This window comes from Pseudorca crassidens, chromosome 9 (assembly GCF_039906515.1).
Source record: "Pseudorca crassidens isolate mPseCra1 chromosome 9, mPseCra1.hap1, whole genome shotgun sequence".
Lineage (NCBI taxonomy): Eukaryota > Metazoa > Chordata > Mammalia > Artiodactyla > Delphinidae > Pseudorca > Pseudorca crassidens.
Window position 1 is genome coordinate 85,471,687 of NC_090304.1, and position 17,352 is coordinate 85,489,038.

General features: G+C 38.0%; 1 pseudogene; it reads left to right on the top strand.

The window, feature by feature from the left end:
* The window catches only part of LOC137230822 (centrosomal protein of 78 kDa-like), a 58,672-nt pseudogene extending 42,608 nt beyond the window's left edge, over positions 1–16,064 (top strand).
* The last annotated feature ends 1,288 nt before the right edge of the window (positions 16,065–17,352 follow it).

Consider the following 17,352-nt stretch of genomic DNA (forward strand, 5'->3'; position numbering starts at 1 on the left):
CCATGGCTCACGGGCCCACCCACTCCGCGGCATGTGGGATCTTCCCGGACCGGGGCACGAACCCGTGTCCCCTGCATCGGCAGGCGGACTCTCAACCACTGAGCCACCAGGGAAGCCCGATTTAATGATTTTTGAACAGGTGTTCATCTCTTTAGAAATACCTGTGCCATGACCGCAGAGCACTCAGATTTCATTTTGGCATTTGGTGCCATATCATGGGGAAAGTGACGAGTTGCATGACAGGAGAGGTATAAGGTGAACCTTAGAGTAAGTAAGACTTTATGCATAGTTCTTAATCCCAAAAGGAAAAGTGAAGGATAGCAGCGAAAGTCATTGGAATAAAGGACCTCTCAGATGAATCAGCATTAGGATAATTCATTGGTTACTGACTGTCCAGTCGGTTTAGGTTATAAAGTATTCCTGAGTGACTGCATCACTTTATGAAAGTATCTACCTAACTATAGCTTTCTTTTGCTGAAATTAGTTTATATGGCAATAATATGCATAGAGAATGGCAATTGTGAAATCCTGTCTTCCGCAAATTGAAGACACTCGTTAAGGTACAAGTTTCCCCAAGACTGCAAATGATTTATCCATAATATACTAACTAAGACTGTGTCTTACCGTTCTTGTTTGTTAAAGGAGATAACAAGGCTAACTTTGAGTAGAGTAATAGCAGGATACTTAGAAAATACTTTCAGGTTAAGTTTTGTAAACAAAGTTCAGTGTTTACCCACCAAAAGCAAATCAGCTCATTTAGTGTTGCAGGAAATGCCTTCATACTTTTTCATTGCCACTAAAGGAATTTAAAACACCTGTTGGATACATTCCCTCCTAGAATGCCATTTGTACACTTATTCCTAATAGGACCTGTTATTTTAAATGCAAACTCATAAGGCTCAGAATTGATACTCAGTATTTTTAGTGATCACATGGTTTAGGGTTCTCAGATTTGGGCTCAGACTTGCATTTCAAGCATTGCAATCTGGCCTTGTTAAATGATTTCCTTGCAACCAGGAAAAATTGTTTATCTGAATCTAAAGTCCAATTAAAGAAATGTGATAGTGGTGATAGTGGTTGATGAAGCAGACTAGCATAGCAGCTAGGGCAATTATAGACAAGTTACATTTAACCTCTCTGTGCCTCAGTGTCTTCGTCTGAAACTGAGTTTCTTCATCAATGGTGATAAATACTGGTACCAATCTGACAGAGTTATTTTAAGAAATGAAGGAGTTCACAAATTTCCTAAAGGCTAATGTTTGGCTTGTTGTTACTAAATGCTGGTAATTATTAGTAAAACAATATCCCTCTATTATTTATTATATCAAAATAATGATAAGGGCCTGTTATTTTAGTAGTTCTATTGTTTGGTCACATAGTTTAGACTAACTCATATTGTTTAAATGTGAAACCAAGAAGAAAAACAGTTTTGTTTTGTTTTTTTAACCTGGTCAAGGAACCCAAATCACCTAATTCAGAAATGTTTCTAACTTGGCATCTGCTTTTAATCTGTCACAGCCAGAGAAAGTTTATTATCTCAGAAAGTGACAGCCTTGTATTTGTGTAGCATAAAAAGAAGATACATGCTAGATAAGATATATACCCCTTATCATAGTCATGCCACATATAGTGCAAAACTATTCCTGCTGGGTTCAAACATTGTGATCCAGAGCCTGCCATTGCCTATTATCAGGAGCAGGAAAGCATTAAGAATCGTATGTGTTTGCCCTTAAGTTGGTCTGCAACACAGATACTGTCAATCAGCGTCTGATAGTACCCTCCCCGTGGACAACCTTCTGTGCTCTTCTAAGCATGCTCAGATGGAGTCGACCATCAGTGTGGTGGGAGTTCACTTCGCTTCAAGTGTGTCCAAGTTGAAGGGTGAAATTAACAAATACTAACCAAATTTGTGGCTGTCCAAACTAGGAAAATAGTTAAAGAATCAGGACATGAAGAATCAGGCAGGGCTTCCCTGGTGGCACAGTGGTTGAGAGTCTGCCTGCCGATGCAGGGGACACGGGTTCGTGCCCTGGTCCGGGAGGATCCCACGTGCCGCGGAGCGGCTGGGCCCGTGAGCCATGGCCGCTGGGCCTGCGCATCCGGAGCCTGTGCTCCGCAACGGGAGAGGTCACAACAGTGAGAGGCCCGCGTACCACAGAAAAAAAAAAAAAGAATCAGGCAAATACTCATTTGGCGTCAACCCAATAAAAAAGCTTCTTGGTGAGAAAAAAGTTGCCAAAGATGAAAGCCCAGAATAGTGCTACTTCAGCCTAACCACAGTGTCAAAGCAAATAACACACATACACACAAACGCAAAAGGAAGCTCTCTTCACACTAATGTCCCAAAGTCCTTTATGGGTCTTCAAATTGAGCAGATTAGGTAGGTTGATGGTTGTCATTTATGGACTGGGTCCACCTAACAAGACTCATTACTAACAGAATATCTCTGTTTTGTCATTTAATAGACATCCCAAACTTAACATACCTTGCAATCAAATACACACATAGTCACTCATGCTTTTCCTGTAGACTTTCCAAAACAGAAAAGGGCAGCTCCATTCTTCCTGGTGCTCAGTTACAAAATGTGATTCACCTTTGACTTTTTTCTTTCTCTCTCTTTTCACATCCAGTACAGAAGCAAAATGTGTCAGCCCTATCTTTGAGATAGAACCAGAATTTGACAGTTTCTCGATTTTTCCACTATTACCACTCAGGATTAAGATTTCGTTGTCTATCATCTTAATTATTATCCCTCTGAACTGTATCCTTACCACAGTGGTCGGAGAACCCTTTGAGAATCTAAGTCAGAAGAATTATGTGACTTCAGTGTCTTCCCCTTCATCATAGTTGAAGCTGAAGTTCTTAAAATGCTGGAAAGTTGCTACATGATTACCCTCCACATTATATATTTGATCTCATCTCTTCCACCTCTACTCCTTGCTCACTCTTTTCCAAACACCTTATACTCTTTAGTCCTTGATGTTCAACAAGTATAGTAGGCAGACATTTTCACTGGCTGTTCCCTTTACCTGAATTGCTGTTCTCTTTACTATCTACAGTACTCATCCACTCACTTTTTTAGGTCTTTTCTCAAATATCACCGTCTCCATTATGAGGCCTTGCTTGGATTCCCTGTAATAACCTGCAGCCCCACTAATACACCCTACCTCCTTAGAAGCCTCCCTTCTGCTGTAGAATCTGTTGAATGAATGAATGGAGTGAGCTATGTCTAGTTTCCAAAAAAATAAACATCAACCATAAACACTTGTTGAGAGACGGGTTCAGGGTATAAAGAATAAAAGAAGTGTAAATTCAGGCCTTACCATTCACCATCCATTCCCTCAGGGTTCTGCTATGGTGTATCTTTGAATAAAAAGCACAATTTGATAAGACTAATTAATAGCTTAAATTCTTTAGAATCCCAAACCTTTTATAGTAGAAATGTGATAAAAATTGTGTCAGAGATTCTCCACAAAATGTTAGCAAATTGAAGCCAAAAAAGTATAAAAACAATTATATATCATGACCAAACGGGATTTGTGTCAGGTATGTAAGGCTGGTTCAACATTTGAAAATTAATTAATATAATCCATCCAAGACAAAAAAGGAAAAAAAAACATATAAATTCATGCGGAAGAAGCATTTGACAAAATCCAGCGTGCACTCATGAGAAAAACTCTCAGTAAACTAGGAATAGAGAGAGACTTTCTTAACTTGATAAATACAATCTACAAAAAAAACAATAGCTAACATCAAACTTACTGGAGAGAAACTCAATGCTTTCCCATTAAGATTAAGCACAAGGCAAGGATGTCCTCCTTTATTATAACTTTTCAATATTGTGCTGCAAGTCCTTGCTAATGCATTAAGGCAAGAAAAGGAAATAAAAGGTGTACAGATTGAGAAGGAAGACATAAAGCTGTCTTTGTTCACAGGTGACATGATCATCTATGTAGAAAATCTTAAGGAGTTGACCCAAAACTCCTGTAACTAATAAGTGATTATAGCAAGGTTGAAGGATCCAAGGTTAATATACAAAAGGCAATTGCTTTCCTATATACCAATAATGAACAAGTGTAATAGGTTAAAAAAAACCCAGACTATTTACAAAAGCACTGTCAAAAAGGTAATACTTCAGTGTATATCTAATAAAATAAGTACAACCTCTATAGGAGGAAAACTACAAAACCATGATGAATGAAGTCAAAGAATAACTAAATAAATGGAGAGATATTGCATGTTCATGAATAGGAAGACTCGGTATTATCAAAATGTCAGTTCTTTCTGACTTAATCTGTAGAAATTCAGTGCAATCTCAATCAAAATCCCAGCAAGTTATTTTATGGATATTGGCAAACTGATTCTAAAGTCCATATGAAGAGACAAGAGACCCAGAATAGCTGTCATCTCATTGAAGAAGGACAAAGTTGAAGGAATGACACTACCCAGCTTGAAGACTTATTATGAAGGTGCAGTAATCAAGACAGGGTGGTATTGGTGAAAGAACAAATAGATCAATGGAACAGAATAAAGAGCCCCAAAATAGGCCCACATAAATATAGTCAACTGATCTTTGGCAAAAGAACAAAGGCAATACATGGAGCAAATATAGTCTTTTCATCAAATAGTGCTGAAACAACTGGATGTCCATCATAAAACAAACAAACAAACACAGACTTTATATCCTTCATAAAAATTAACTCAGAATGAACCACAGACCTAAATGTAAAACACAAAACTGTAAAACTCCCAGAAGATAACATAGGAGAAAACCTAGATGACCTTGGGTATGGCAATAACTTTTAAAATATAACACCAAAGACACAATCCATGAAAGAAAGAATTGATAAGCTCGACTTCATTAAAATAGAAAATTTCTGCTCTGTGAAAATCACTGTCAAGATAATGAAAAGACAAGCCACAGAGTGGAAGAAAATATTTGTAAAAGATGCATCTTGTTAGGATAAAGTGGCAACTTTCAAGCTTCTTACATGTGCAACTGGTGTAATTTATTTTGGTATGTAGTGTGAGGTACAGACTTTAGTTTTAAATGGGTGTGCGGTTTTCTAGACATCAATTTTAAAGATGATAACTTAACTTTATCACAAACTTCCCAGACATACTTAGAACTATTTGTGGATATTCTTTTCTGTTTAATTTGTGTATGTGTTCATTCATGTAGTAATGCTACAATGTTTGAATTGTAGTGGCTTTATAGTAAGTTATATAGCTGCCTGATAATTAACAGATACTTAACTTCTAATAAAATTTATTACTTGTACTTGAATGCCTCCAGATTATGATCTTCATTCAGACTCTTTACTATTCACTCAATATAAATTCAGAGCTGATATACATTTAAAACTGAACTAAAGCGGCTAACATTTTTTAGTTTTCATCTATATTCCTAGATTTAAAATATGAGAAAGTAATAGAATGCAACATTTTTTTTTTTTTTTTGCAGTACGCAGGCCTCTCACTATTGTGGCTTCTCTCGCTGCGGAGCACAAGTCCGGACGCGCAAACTCAGCGTCCATGGCTCACAGGCCCAGCCGCTCCACGGCACGTGGGATTCTCCCGGACCGGGGCACGAACCAGTGTCCCCTGCATCGGCAGGCGGACTTGCAACCACTGCGCCACCAGGGAAACCCAGAATGTAACATTTTTTAAAACCTCTAATGACTCACATTTTCTATCTGTAATTAAAACAGAATACCCTGCGGAATATCTTTGCATGATTTACCCGGTTTCATTAATTCTGGTTACTGAAGTTAATTTAAATTCACTCTTGTAAAATGAGAGCTCAGTATAAGCTTTTAGCATACTCAGTGAGACTTACAAATAGTCATCTGCTAGGTGGTAAACAGTAAACAGTCTTGTTTATTGCAAATAATCTTAGCCAATAAATGTTATTTATGCTCCATTTAAGAATAAAAATGTTAATCTGAGATCACAGAACGATCTTTTTGTGAAAGCTAAAAGCAATTCTGCTTTGATTAGTTGCAAATGCAAATATTACCCAACTTCTTTCTCCTTTGATAGTTGTATAGAAATAAAACTAAATATAAGAATGTAAGCCAAACCCACTACAAATGAAACTGCACTACAGGCCCTGTATCTTCAGTGATTTCTACATGATTTCTATGCTCAAACCTTCATTCTATCCTCTCTTCCTAAACAGAATTGTTTTGTTGTTTTTTTTGGGTTTTGAATAACTTTTATTACACAAGGGATTCATATTCTTTATAGACAAATCATGTAATCAAATAAACCAAAAATAGATTAAAAAACAGCCATAATTCCACCTCTCAGATTTATTATCACTGTATCTATTTTATAGTAGAGTTTTCATATATATTTTTTTAACATCTTTATTGGAGTATAATTGCTTTACAATGTTGTGTTAGTTTCTTCTGTATAACAAAGTGAATCAGCTCTATGTATATATATATATATATATATCCTCATATCCCCTCCCTCTTGCGTCTCCTTCCCACCCTCCCTATCCCACCCCTCTAGGTGGTCACAAATCTCCCTGCACTATGTGGCTGCTTCCCACTAGCTATCTATTTTACATTTGGTAGTGTATATATGTCCATGCCACTCTCTCACTTCGTCCCAGCTTATCCTTCCCCCTCCCCGTGTTCCTAAACAGAATTTTAAGAAGTTAGCCAAGATAAATGAGCAACTGATTTAGACCTAGGTCCCAAATTTACAGTTTCAATGATTTAGGAAAATTCCTTGACAGCTATACCTAGCCTCAGTTTTCACATTTGTAAAAGGGTGAGGATTAAAAAAACTGATACTTCTGGACATGCCTATTATTCTGATTGGATATTTTTTAAATGTTGACTGAAATTTAAATGGATAAATTATAAAAAGAAGATGACAAAAAATCCTATTATCATTTTATTACCCAGATAAACCCTGGTGGTCCACTGATAGGAGAAGGGACTTCTCTAAGTAGTTTTCTTCATCCTGATTTCTGGACACTCCCTTCTTTAATCTGCTTTTGGAGGCAGGGGGTGACATTTTGGCAAGTTTTATTCAATTTCTTTATGCCTTGATTTTAGGAAAGAAGAATAGTAGCTGTGCTGAGCTCTGCCAGGTCAGATAGAATTTTGGAGTATTCTCTTTCTCTCTCTTGTAGACAGCCACTGTCATTTGGTAAGCCATAAGCCTTCCTTTGCTTTGACTGTGGTTAGTGTGTTTGCTGGATTTCTAAAGTATAATTTTAGTGTTTACTTGTTTAGATTGAAAAGATTGGGCTATATTTTTAAAAGTTTATCCCTGGGCTTCCCTGGTGGCACAGTGGTTGGGAGTCCGCCTGCCGATGCAGGGGACGAGGGTTCGGGCCCCGGTCCGGGAGGATCCCACGTGCCGCGGAGCGGCTGGGCCCGTGGGCCGTGGCCGCTGGGCCTGTGCGTCCGGAGCCTGTGCTCCGCGGCGGGGGAGGCCGCAGCGGTGAGGGGCCCGCATACCGCAAAAAAAAAAAAAAAGAAAGAAAAAAATTTATCCCTTCATTTTGGAAGGCCTTTTAAGTTGTGATATTGCATGCAAGAGAGCTAACGGAATTCTGGACTCCATATTTTCGTTTTTACCTTTTTTTTCTCAGACTTTGAACCAACAATGGCTAACAATGAAAGGAACTCAGACCCAAATATTTTTTCCCTTGTCAAGCACAGAGAATATGGGAAAAAATGAAATTGGGAAATTGTTTTGCTCCTCTTCCTCCTCCTTTCTGGTCAGTTACCTCAGTCATCCAGCTCACTCTGTATTTCTAGCCTGGCTTCAGAAAGACCTGAATTTGATGAACTACACACTGTTGGAGTAGTAGATTGCTAGAAGGAACCAAGATCCAGACAACCTTAAATGGCGGCTTCGTGGAATTATGTTCAATAAGGATGGTCCAGCCAATTTCCTCACTTCCATTATGAAAGGAGCTCCCTATTCCTAAGAAAATGGACCTATGTCCGAAGGACACAGAAGATGGAGATTTATCCCAGTGCATTTATATATGTATATATATTAAAATTATATATATAATGCCTAATGGAAATATCTCAGATGGTCTATTTTGTGTTTTTTCTTTAATTTTACTTATAAAATTGTGACCATTTTTTAACTCAAAAGAGGAGAACCTTAAAAATTAATTAAAAAGACATTCTCAGTAGTCTAAGGTTCAGTGACTTCGCAGAGAAAATTGCTGAATTGTTAGATAACAGTGCTGGTATGCTTGGCTGTTGTAACACTTTACATTTGAGTTTCTCTTCCTTGAAATTACAAGAACTATATGACTCAAGAGAAAGATTGATAATTAGGAATATTCTGCTTGCTTTTTATATAGCCTATTGAAGAACATTTTGATTAATTATTTGGAGGTCATAGGAAGGAACCTTCATGATCTAACTTTTGAACAAGTAATCTTGCAACACAAAGCTAACTTAAAATTAAAAAGGAAATTTGAAATGACCTATTTCTTTTGGCATCTCAATCCAGATATCTGTCAGTAAAATGAGTCACTTTTCAGTCAAATGGGTGGTCAGCAATATAATTTTTTATTGGGAATCTGAAAGACACCATTGCCAAACAGAGCATCTGCAGTGTTGACATCTATATTTGAGCATCTTTCGTTTTCCCAAGGGGTGCAGATGAGAAGAAGGAAGGCAGAGAAATGCACTTGAATAAATCTTTTCAGGATGGATAGAACAGAGAGCATTCCCAGAGGCAGGTCAAATTCAACCCAAGAACAACTCTCTCAGTGCTTTCACAACTAGTTAAAATACAAGACCAGTAGTAACTCAGCTCTCAAATCAGTGCTGAAATCAAGCAGAAGGTTGTTAATATTGATATGGTTAACATACATCAAATAGGATTACTGAATTTTCTGAATCCAAAAGTTCTCCACAGTGTTGACATTTCCTTACTGAACTCCCAGGATTGTTTGGTTTCAAAGACTGTTGGGCTCAAGACGCATTTTGTTTTAAATAATCCTTCATAAAAAGTTCAGCTTTCAGTCTAATATGATTAAAACCCAGCTTGAGTGTGTTTTATAATGCACTGAACTGGAAACACTATGGGCATTCAATTATTCAAAACATGGTAGGCGAAGGAGTGATATGTGGGGAGGAGGTGATCAAATAAATCAGTGACACTTGATATGTCTTTTTATCTCATTTTATTTACCTTTTAGAACTCTTCCAAATATTAGAGGAAAGAAATCAATATCAATTGTCACCTGTCACGTTCCACACTTCAATTATTAATGAATGTCAAATCTGACCACAGTTTTCTGTACCACCTGCTCTGCAATAATATTTCTGAGCCTTTATTAAAAATGTAAAATTGTCATTGAATTTACAAATATGATTCTGCAGTGGCTAATTCAGCTTGTTTTATTAATAAGCAAGTTCTGATGAGTAATACTAATTTAATACGCCTGCATGTAAGGTTAAAGTGTAAATTATTCTTGCCGAAGGTGATGAGATATGACTGCGAGGTGGTGGTAGGGCACTCACCTTCCTGAACGAACCCTGCGAGCACACAGTTCTCGGGAGAAACCAGTACTTCATATAGTAGCAAATCTGATATTATTTTGCATGTCTCCTGTAGCAGTGGAATGCACACACACACACACACACACACACACACAAACATGATCATGGGTGAAAAAACACACATGTGCACCTTAGATGCTTACATTAATTTCTGAATATAGTTCTCCAGAAAGAAAAAGCTTTACTGATGATTTGTATTTTTATAGTTTATTATTTTATCCATACTAAAACACTTCATGAAATCACTTACTGTTTTGTTGTCCATGAAATCCTTTCAATTTTGAGATGCTAAATATAAATCGAAATAATGATTATAGTCCTTGGCCATGAAAGACTAAGTTACAGAAAACCAGGTGACTGGAGGTCAGAGCTGCCATGGAATTATTCTCTGCTCCAGAGACCATTAGAATATCACTGTGTACCCACTTAAGGATAGAATGCTGCTATTGAGAAACTAGCTCTCTTTTATTTATACTAAAATGAGAGAACAGTAGGGGACCTTGGCTGCATGAGTGTATGAGACTTTCTCTGTTCTGTACAATAAGCCAAAAACAATACATGAAATAGCCCTGGGCCTTTTGTCTTTTGTACCCAGCTCTTTCCTGTATTGCTCCTGATCAATTACACTTAAATCAACAGAGTTGCTTGAACATTTTGATAGTTATGTTCCCCATACCCTGAAGCATTTTTAAAGGGTTACTGAGATAAAGCTATTTCAAAAAATACTCCCTCCAAATCTTTCAGGGTGGCATCAATGAAAGTAACTTAGAGGAAAATAACTCCACCTTGAGTTCCTGACCTACCACTCTAAGGCCAGGCAAGCATAATCCTTCATAGCAAACCTAAGTTTGCTCCCAGTTGAGAATTTGGTTTCCATGGTCTTATATAAAAAGTATATGGAGACTTTAATTCCCCATAAGCCCTTTCCAAAGAGTAAATACAGTTCATCATTCGTAAGAGATGATGAAATTACAATTTTGTTGAATAGGTGGAATATATATTATATATAATATATATATTTATTTTTTATATATATATAAAATATATAAAGTTACTATTCAGAGTCCTAAAACATGGATTTTTCTTACTTACCAAGAATGAACAGTAACTTGATCTCTAAACACAATAAAGCACCTGGTCATAGCAGAATCATAACAAATATTTTATATCAGAATGAATTCACTGTTCAGGTGGAAAGAGGGAATACCTTCAGTTTTCCTCTTTCTTGCACCCAATTATTGCATCCTGGAGAGAGGGGATTTTCTTGATTTTAGTCTAAAGGAGAAATGTTCACTTTTGTTAAGATGGAAATTGACAACCTCAGTAGGCAGAGGCACTGTTTTTATTTGGCTGAATTCATGTTTCTAGTGATAATTCAAGGTTTAATAGGGTTTTCTCTGCCACTCCAAAAATCTGAAAATGATAAGCATCTCACCAGAGTTTCAGGACGGTCCATTACCTATTCTGTGGAAAGGATATTCAAAATACCATGCTTCATCAATGTCTTCTTTGACTTATTAATCAATGAACAACTACTGAGTTAAGACAGTGTCTTATCCTTGCTTCAAAAAAAAAAAAAAGAAAAGAAAACCACAAAAAAGCTGTTAACAATGAAAACTTATTATTCCAGGCCTTAGTATGGCCTGACTTGGAAATTTAGTTTCAGGGGCTTTTGTGAATATACCAAGGAAAGAAGACCTAGTTGTATTTTATTCCCACAGGCTGCCAATAAATATTTGCTTAACAGAGAAAAAATTAATATATAGTATAGGAGAGAACCTGACAGATGCTTAACATTATTGAGTGATAGCAATGCCCAAACTCATCTGTGATCAAACACTATGAAGTATCCTCCTAAGGATAAACTTATTACAAATAAGAAGTGAAAATTCAATTACGGAGATACTTTCAGTTTCAGCTCTGACATGCAAAAAGCTTGGAAGTTGTCACTGTATCTTGTCCTTACAAGATAATGCTGTACAAAATGAAAATCAATGACTTTTCTCAGACGTGATTAATAAAACATGTAACTACGAAAGAATTTTAAAACTGCAATTATGTATGTGTATATATGTGTCTCTGAAAAATCTGTGTCAAAGAAAACTGAGGCTATCAGTATAAACTCATTTAATTTCTATCTGTTCTTACCTTTATTTCCTCTCAACTCGAAGGATACATGTGATTTTTATATACTGTGCAAGGTTTTTTTTTCTTATTCATATGTCCATGTTTCCCCAATTCTCTAAATTATTATCTACATCTTCAGGATCTCCTTTATCAGTTCCTTCATTTCAACATATAAAATATAAGTCCTTCTCATTCTAAAAAATTCTTTTTTGCTAATTATTTTCTCTTTTCATCCAAACTCCTTCAGAGCGGCCTGTTCCCACTGTCTTCACTAGCCCCGCCTGGCCCCGACAGGCAGCCCTACGCCCTCAATTTATTGCAATCTGGCTTTCTTGTCCACCACTTCACTGAACTGCTCTAAGGTCACTGGGGACCTAACTGCCCAAATCCAATGGACACTTACATTCTCTGAAGGATGACACTGTCATCTACTTCCTCCTTCTTGAAACTCTATCACCTCTCTCCTTCCCAGAATTCTTTCTCTGCTTATTACTTAAACGTTGTCAGTATTCACAATTCTCTGAAATCTCATCCATTTTCATGATTTTAATGACTGCTAATATGTGCTGATGGCATTCAAATTTTTATCTTTCCATGTCTTCACATGCATGTCCAGTTATCTACCAGTCTGTCTCCTGAATTCTACAGGTGCTTTAAAATTCTACATGTGCAGAACTAAAGTCTTTTTTCCCAATTCAGTTCTTTATCCCCTATTTCCAAACTCAATGATACCACCACCCAACCTTAGTCACACAGATGGGGGTTCAGCCTCCGCCTCCTACTTCTTCCTTATTTCCCAAGATCAAGTCTTGCTTGTAATTTCCTAAATAAAATTAGAACTTATTTCCTCCCTTCATCTATACCTTATTTCAGACCCCTTTCTATTACCTGGCCTAGAAGTTACCAAATTGCTGTTTGGTGGAACCAGTTGTTAGACACTTCTACTAAAAAAGGACTCTAGAGTCAAATAGATTTGAGAATGGCTGTGTACCATATGCCTGCTGTGACGATCCAGAATGGACATTAGCCTACAGCAGCCCCGAGAAGCTGTACAGTAAAGAAACCTGATTAACTTTACTTAAGCCAGGTTCTCCCTTCTGCCAGCCTATAAACCTTTCAGTAGGGACAGGAGAGGAGATGGCAGCATGAAAGTCCCACTCGAAAATAGAAAACACTGCTCCTCAGAAGAGTGGGGCATAATTATCTCCAGGCTTCTTCAGCTTCCTCATCCATACTGACGTCAGTGGTCTAAAATGCCACCTGAACTTGTCCTTTCCATTCTTAGCTATTTTCTGGGGAAACCAGCTCCACACACATGGATGGTTAAGGCCCGCTCTCCTCCTCCTCGCTGCCTCCTTTAGGGGCATTTGCCACTGCCTGGGGACACTTCACTGATCCTCCAGAGCCTGTGCCTGTGGCTCCGTAACACACCCCTCGCACACTCACGACTCTGGACTTCTGCTGTCCTCTCTGCCTTGAGTGTCCTTGCCCTTCACCGGCTGACTCACCAGTTTCTCACGAGTCCTTTAAGACTTAGCTTAGGGACTACCTCTTTCGATGACTTTTTTTTCCCTCACAGCTCCCCCTCTTCTTCCACAAACACTGACTAAACGCCCTGAATATGCCCATCACAGCATGTCACGTGCAGGATGAGACATCTGCTGTGTGTCTTCCCCTCTCACTCGACTGCTAAAGGGCCAATGCTACATCTTCCTCATCGTTTCACTCCTCTAACACCCAATCCATGACTAATGAACTAACTAGTACTGTAGTAGTCCTCTTAGTAACAATCAGGCAGGACCTTTTAGAAGAAATCTGACACTCCAGCTTTTCTCTGATCTCACCTTTCAGTCTGATTGAACTAAAGACTTAGCTGTGCATGTTTTACTAGGGAGACATAATTTAATCCAGAGATGTGTCATCACATACTCTGCCGTTTAAAAATTCTGCTTAGATGGGGGAAGGAGACAGATGAGTTTTCTGACAGCCCCACTGTCTTGCACTTCTAGTGCTCACTGCTCACTGGCTTCTCTCTCGGTGCCTTCCTTAAACCCTTCTTCTCTTAACAAGGAAACAGGATAACAAAGTAATTAAGAGCCTGGGTTCTGCCTATCTGTGAAACAGAAACATAACCAAGGACATAGAGAATAGACTGGTGGTTGCCAAGGGGGAGGGGGTGGGAGAGGGTTGGATTGGGAGTTTAGGATTAGCAGATGCAAACTGGTGTATATACGGGATGGGTAAACAAAAAGGTCCTACGTGGGACTTCCCTGGTGGTGCAGTGGTTAAGAATATGCCTGCCAATGCAGGGGACATGGGTTCGAGCCCTGGTCCAGGAAGATCCCACATGCCGCGGAGCAGCTAAGCCCGTGCGCCACAACTACTGAGCCTGCGCTCTAGACCCTGCAAGTCACAACTACTGAAGCCCGTGTACCACAACTACTGAAGTCCATGCACCTAGAGCCCGTGCTCCGCAACAAGAGAAGCCACCACAATGAGAAGCCCGCGCACCACAAAGAAGAGCAGCTCCCGCTCACCGCAGCTAGAGAAAGCCCGCGTGTAGCAACGAAGACCCAACACAGCCAAAAATAAAAAAATAAATAAATACATTTATTTTTTAAAAAGTGGATGTATTTTAAAAAAACCAAAAAGGTCCTACTGTATAGCACAGGGAAATATATTCAATATCCTGTGATAAACTGTAATGGAAAAGAATATGAAAAAGAATGTATATAAATGTATAACTGAGTCACTTTCCTGTAGAGCAGTAATTAACACAACACTGTAATTCTACTATATGTCAATAAAAAATAAAAATTTTAAAAACTGCCATAAAAATAATCACATAAGGGAGACTTCCCTGGTGGTCCAGTGGTTAAGACTTCACTTTCCAATGGAGGGGGTGAGGGTTCGATCCCTGGTCAGGGAGCTAAGATCCCACATGCTTGTGGCCAAAAAACCAAAACATAAAACAGAAGCAATACTGTAACAAATTCAATAAAACTTTAAAAATAGTTGACATCAAAAAAAATCTTTTAAAAAATCACATAAATCAGAAACAAATGAAACATAATAAAGTCCACACATTAAAAAAAAAAAAAAAAAGCATGGGTTCTGGTCACATCCCAGCTTCCCACTTACTTACAGCTGTGTAATTCTGGGCAACTCACATACTGTCTCCTCAGACTCCTCATCTATAAATGGGGATGGTAATAGTTCCCTACCTCATAGTGTTGCTATAATCCATAAACAAAGTTAAGTGCCTTGGTAAATGTTTGATGCTCTCTGGTTATTGTGAATTAAAATATGTCAATGGCTTCTGGCAATATGATTTATAATAGTTTGACATTTAAACAAATGGTAAAACTATTCCATTTATTATTTCCATCTCTTTTTACCCCTTACCCTGTTTTGTTGTTTATGTTTTCTCTCACCACAGAGTGTTAGTTCCAGGAGAGTAAAGGCTTTACATTGTTCACTGCTGAAAGCAATAGCACCCAGAAAAGTACAGTACATATGAAACCCTCAGTAAACACTAGCTGAATGAATGGTGCAAAGTGCCACAAGGAAAAATACACCAAAACTTTCATTATAATAAAAAAGTATAGATAAATCTTTCTCTAATGGCTTCCAGTCAAGTATTTTAAAACACCATATGCTATAATAAAAACATAAGTAATTTATTAAAATTTGAAGGCAAAAGCATAATTTTAAAAGATTTTAAAAGATTTAGACCTATGTTAGGCATGATGGAGTATGGATGCTTTCTTGAAATTCACAGTCAGATCCAAGAGTATCACTTTCAGAATGTTCTAGTAGACTGAGTTTACTTTTAGTTGTCTTTGATGAAACAGTCACTATTCTACTCTCTTTCTTAACAGAAATGTGTTTTTTCTAAGACTCACTTCTAATTGGTTCATTAAGCAAAGACTTATTTTGCCCAATTCCTTTGCTTTTCTGCTTTACAGGTGAGTCAGAGCAGGAATGCAGGTCCTTCCCAGGTTGTTTCTTAGCAGAGTATGTTTTGGTATATTCACCTGCTTTGGTCATTTTCTCTGAAGAAGACCTGCTATTTCTAGATAATTCCTCTTCTTTTCTTTGACTTCCAGTTCCAGAAATGACATCTGCTGAAGGAGAACATGTTCTAGCAATGAAATCTTCAAAAGACTCCTGCCGCTGCTCTGTGACTGGGACCCCCAGGTTGTCTTTGGAAGTTTCTAAGGCCTCCTGAGTAGAGACTGGGACATGGAAGGAGTCAAGAGGCAAAGGAATCCCAGCATCACCTGTAATTTTCTGAAACTGGAGGGAAAAACAAAAGACAAGGCAAAAATTCAGTGATGAACAAAGACAACCATTAAAAAGTAGAGTTCAAAACTTCAATGTTACTCTGTGATCTTATTATTAACACAGTCAACTGATTATTCAGAAGACTTCAGAGACATTTTTTTTCTAATTATATCTTGCCAAGTGATTCTCAACTTAACCTAGCTATATCCAAGGCTATGTCAGCTACATTTTCAGACTTTGGTGATTGGGGTAGTTATTACCCATTTCCTTTCCCTCACTAAGAATGAAACCCTACTCTGTAAGAAAAATTAATTTCTTTTCTATCCTCCAGGCACATGTAAACAATATATAGTTTGTGACCAGACTGTGTTCTCAAGCTGTCAGTTCCCAAGACCAGTCTGAGATTGGCTGAGGTGGGCAAAGGGGGCTCCAAGTAAGGTGGAGGAAAAGCTGACAGGTTTCCCCTCCCATTCCCATGACCCGGTGAGTCACTATAATATCTTACATATTAGCTATGTCAAGATTACTTTTTAAAAAAATTATATCAGTATGTGTACCTTCATTAGTGTTCCTTCATTGTATGCTGACTGCATACAAATAGAAACCTAGATAAAATATGAATAGAATAGACATTTATACAATTTAAAATTTGGAATATTTTCTGTAATGTTTTCTTTCTTCATTAAGGAGAGTTTGCTTTAACTCATAAATTTTCTAAAGAACTTCCAGTTTTCTTATGTACAACAATACAGTATCATGAAATGGGCCCACATTTACTGATCTCAGATTTGGAGAGGATTCGAGTCTTCTAGCTCCCGAGCATGTGAACTATTAGAGACTGACCATTATTATTTTCTCTCTGACTTGGTCATTTCCTTTTTGCTAATCACTCTTAGAATTATTAAGTGCTGTCCTGTCCACTTACTTGGAGATTTTGCGTTTGTACTGGGGCACTCTGTTTGATTCTGATTTTTCTTCTTCAAGTGCCTTCTTTTCTTCTTTAGGTGGACTACTAACAGTAGAATTCATCTGGGGACGACCTAGTAAATGAAAATCTGACTGATCTATACCAGCCATTGTGGCCAGCTGCCCAAGCCTGGACCAAAGGAGGAAAGGAGAAAAGACAAAGGTTATTATAATCACATAAGAGCAGTTTAGATTTCCCCAGACCTACCATCATGAAATACTTCTAAAATCTTAAAAGCCAACATCCTACTCCAGACTACAAGCCTCTCTCTCCCCCAAATTCTCAGCCCTTTCCAGATTCATCCTCTAGGAGACATCCCACTGCCTCACTAGCAGCTTCAACATGTACCATGCACCCCGTCCACTGCCTGTCACACCTCCATTCCCACACTTCTTTACCACCTTTCCTCCAGTT